The sequence below is a fragment of the Engraulis encrasicolus genome, unplaced genomic scaffold (assembly GCF_034702125.1).
Source record: "Engraulis encrasicolus isolate BLACKSEA-1 unplaced genomic scaffold, IST_EnEncr_1.0 scaffold_130_np1212, whole genome shotgun sequence".
Taxonomy (NCBI): Eukaryota; Metazoa; Chordata; class Actinopteri; order Clupeiformes; family Engraulidae; genus Engraulis; species Engraulis encrasicolus.
The window spans coordinates 75,188-79,565 of record NW_026944801.1 but is presented as its reverse complement, the minus strand read 5'-3'; the positions used below and the strand labels follow the sequence as shown (position 1 = coordinate 79,565).

General features: G+C 48.9%; 1 long non-coding RNA gene across 1 annotated transcript; it reads left to right on the top strand.

Annotated features, from left to right (window-relative positions):
• Positions 1 to 2,775: 2,775 nt before the first annotated feature.
• On the top strand, positions 2,776 to 3,984 carry LOC134442231 (uncharacterized). The gene is made up of 3 exons (XR_010033343.1): positions 2,776 to 3,078; positions 3,156 to 3,216; positions 3,323 to 3,984. It is a non-coding gene; the product is annotated as an uncharacterized LOC134442231 (long non-coding RNA).
• The last annotated feature ends 394 nt before the right edge of the window (positions 3,985 to 4,378 follow it).

The window sequence follows — 4,378 nt, the reverse complement described above, 5'->3', positions numbered from 1 at the left end:
AATTGCAACACGGTATAATATAACATGGATTCAGCTTTGTAATAACACACCACTGGTGGTGTACTTACATCTGTAAGATAAGAGTACTTCTAGTACGACACCTCCAGCCCTCCTCCGTTGCGTAATGGTCCATCTGACCTCGCGCGCCCTGGTCATTAGAGTCTACTTCACTGAAACTACTCTAGCATGCTTGACATCAACCACATCGAATGCATCAGGTCGCACAATTTCACAATTTCACTTGCCATCCCGCGCTAGTTTGTTTTGACAGTGTATTTATCTCCTGTAGTGGGCTACATTTACTGTACCTGTAGGCTATGCCTTCCCAAAACAGAGTGCTTGCTGGCAAAGACGCGCGGTGTTGCAACCAGTTTCACAGATTCACAGACAGTCAAGATTCATGAGCCAGACACATTTACACATGTTTCTCTCTCTTCAAACATACCTCCAGCCATGCGCCTTTTTGACACAGCATTCCTCTTTAGACGGTTTCGTTTAGGTATTCCATCTCCCTTACTCTTCTTGTAGCCATCATCCATCATCCTCGAAATGCTCCCTCCACACACGGTAGTAGCGATCCCTCCGGGTTTTTATGACAGTTTCGTCCACTTCTAATGCTATTAGCCATTCCCGTAATATGGCTGGTTTAGACAGTGGCAGTCGGTGAAAACGGTCGGGGTTCCAGCTTTTCATTTTACGGTCGTAGCCGGTGCGAACCGCGGACCATGTTTAGCCTACCTAGCCACCTGATTGAGTAGCCTGCATCCGGGTCAGAGAGTTGCAACAGTGAGACACCTCTGAAAACACTGGCCAGTGAACGATTGTGTGGTTCGATGACATTCTCTGTGCCTCGGTTTGATTGACGAGACCTTTGTGATGAAGTGTGTAGCGTTTTTGAAGTTGTTTATAGCGGGGAAACATCAGAAAAGAATAGGTTTAGAATTGGCCCCGCCGTGATGCGTTGGCTGCGTTTTTCACCAAAAAGCTTAAAATTAGCTAACTCCATAACGGCGCGGCATTGCCCAGAATGGCTCATCATTAGATACATTATGTGGCATGGGAAAGCGATGGTGAAACTTTCATTTTACGCCGGAACTATCCTTTAATCGTGCTCACCGTCATAAGCTGGGACACACACACACACACACACACACACACACACACACACACACACACACACACAGGGCCGGTTTTTAGCATAGGCCGGCTAGGCGGTCGCCTAGAGCGCCATGTGAAGAAGGAGCGCCGAAATGGCGCTCTCCTATGCGTAATTTTGCGATATGAAGTTTTTTTATGAAGTCGCAATCAACAAAGAGTGGCGAAAGCGCTCCTCACGACAAAGCGCCCCTCAGCCAATAGTAATATCGCTTCCAACTGTCTCTGGGAAGTCTGTGAACCAATAAACAGACAGTTCTGAGAAAGGGGGCGGGACGAGTGACAGCGTCCGATCTATTTTGAATTTGGAGACTCACTCGAGAGACAGAGAGGGCAAGCGCAAACAGTAGTGCTGCTCTGCTGGATGGAGATTATTATGTTCTCATTAAACCACTCATTGCATGATGCAGGAGTTTCAGAGGATGTTTTGGAACTATGTGATTTAATCAGCAACCGTTTGTGATTATGGAAAGCCTAATAGTTATGAGGTTACTATTTGGAATTAGAGAGAAAAAGAGCTTTGTTTTTGATCAGAGAAATCGCTAGTTAGCATGCTAATGTAACAGGGCGCACTGTCTGTCCAGTAAGGTGTGTCCCTCAGCAGTTCCCATACCCCAATGACGTCACGGGACTCAGGTAGCCGCTCAGTGGCTAATCCGTAATTGGTGGCTATGCCATTGTTTTTATAAAACCAGATGAATTAGACCGGCTCATTGGAGCCTTCCCGGTGTGCGGGTATTCGCTGATGATGCCCGGTGCCTTTGCTACGGGTGCAGCAAGGAGCCAGAGTTTTCGTGGCGTCTAACCCCAGTGGCTTCCCCTCCCTCTCAGTGTTGTTGAGGCTGGTTGTAATTGGGGGCAAAACAGCGGCGGGCACGGCGGGGGGCCCCAATCTCCACAACGACCCACCGTCGTGGGGTGCCTGTGCCTGTGAGTGGTGTCCGTCCCCGCTGAAGATGGAGGAAGACTGGGAGGGACTGTTGGAGCTGAAGGACATGGCAAGGCGGCAGGGGGAACAGATCCGTCTCCTGTCGCAGTGGGTGGAGCTGCTGCAGCGGCCTCAAGCAGGGTCGCCTGGGAGCCCCAAGGTGTGTTGGCGGTGCCGGCAGCCCGGCCACCTGGCCAGGAACTGTGATGGGCAACGAGTCCCTGCTTCGCCGCGGCCCTCGCCGGTAGCCCAATCGGGGCGCAATGGGAGGCCCTCCCCTCGTCGGCCAGCAGGAGATCTGCCGTCCCCTGGACTGAGTAGTGGCCGTGCCAGCGGAGCGCTGCCGAACTCAAGGGACATGTCCATGCCTCTCCAACCTCCAACCTGGGTCCTCTTACACTGTGTGTGTGTATGCTTGTGTGTGTGTATGATGATGCTGTGCAATTTTATTGGTGCATTGTAGGGTGTGTGTGCGATGGGGTGACTGTGTGCCTGTCTGCCTGTAGGTGCGCGACTGCCCGTGCGCACGATTGTGGGGGAGCATGCCTGCCTGCCTGCCTGCCTGACTGTGAGGGTGCTAGTGTGTGAGTGTGCCTGCTTATTGTAGTATGTGCATGATTGTGTGGTTCAAGTCACAGTAGGCCTATGCCATGCCTGTACAAATGTCTGCTTGCTTGACTGCGTGTGCGTGCCTGATGGTGAGTTTGCCTGCGGGTACACCGGTGCTGGGATCGTGTATCGTCGGGACGACGATTCAAAAAGCCGGGGAAAAATGTAACAGGGCGCACTGTCTGTCCAGTAAGGTGTGTCCCTCAGCAGTTCCCATACCCCAATGACGTCACGGGACTCAGGTAGCCGCTCAGTGGCTAATCCGTAATTGGTGGCTATGCCATTGTTTTTATAAAACCAGATGAATTAGACCGGCTCATTGGAGCCTTCCCGGTGTGCGGGTATTCGCTGATGATGCCCGGTGCCTTTGCTACGGGTGCAGCAAGGTATGTGTGATCACAGTTTTGTCTAGATGACTGCAACCAGCTAGAGCTGTGTATTTAAACATACTGTTCATTCTCAGGAGCCAGAGTTTCCGTGGCGTCTAACCCCAGTGGCTTCCCCTCCCTCTCAGTGTTGTCGAGGTGAGCTTGTAAAGATCCTTTGTCCTATGCATAGCTCATGTTAAACATTTGTCAACTATTTGTATGTAACATGTACTGATCTGTGTGTATGTTCACCTAATTCCAGACACCTCAGAGTACGTCGAGGGTCTGTCTCTGTGGGCAGACTGCTTGCGGCAGCTGCTCACCGCTGTTTTGCCCTTACGAAATTGTTTAGCCTTTCTGTTTTGTTTGTTTCATTTTCTTTTGCCTGTCCGCCGCTTTAGCTTGTCACTTGTCATTGTACGGGGTTTGGCTGTCACAGTTCTAGGCCCATGTACGCTGCTCTAGTCGGGCGGCCATACAGTAGACTAGTAGTTTTGAGTGTGATTATACGGATTTACTCTGTGTGTAGTGGATATCCACACGTATTGTCATTTAATCACTTACATAGCGTAGTGAGCCTATGCGCGTGTGTGTGACTGGCGTTTACCATAGGCCCTTGGTTTTGTGCACGAGTGGTGAACTAATTTATTCTCAACTAGTAAGCCGGCCCGGCTGGCCTAGCTCGGTGAACCCCTTTTATCCTGTGGCAGCCAACCCCGTTCCAATGAGCATTACTGTTTTTATCCCAGCGGCGCAGGGTTTTTACTGTTGACTTAAATTGTATTAATAAAGAAAAGATTGTTATTCCTTTAAACAAAGGTACGTCTCTTGTGCATTCTATCCGAACCTGTTGTGCCTTATTGGTTGAAATCAAAATATATTCTGGGGTGGCAGTCCCCCAGTGGCGTAGTCGTGCAATTACAAGTATCACTTTGATGGTTATTATTTTAGGAAAACTAACATCTAAAGGTCCACCTTACTACACTAACATTAGCCAAGTATGCCAAGCAATGAAATCCAGTAAAGTAGCTGTTAGTAGCCTATTCACTACTCACTAACACCCACCTGATATCATAATACTTGCTTAGGTTGACAAGCAATGTAAAGTAAGACTGGTGCAATGTTTAAAACAATTTTAGCTGCCATATCTCCTTCCATCCACATGAATTACCTGCTTGTTGTAAGCTTAAAAAAACATTAATTTCCAGACCAGAATGACATAGCCTACATTAATCATGTAACAGAACCATGCACAGCAGACAAGTGAGGCTATTTACTATATTTTGTATATTATGAAATTCAATAGCGTGACAGCTCT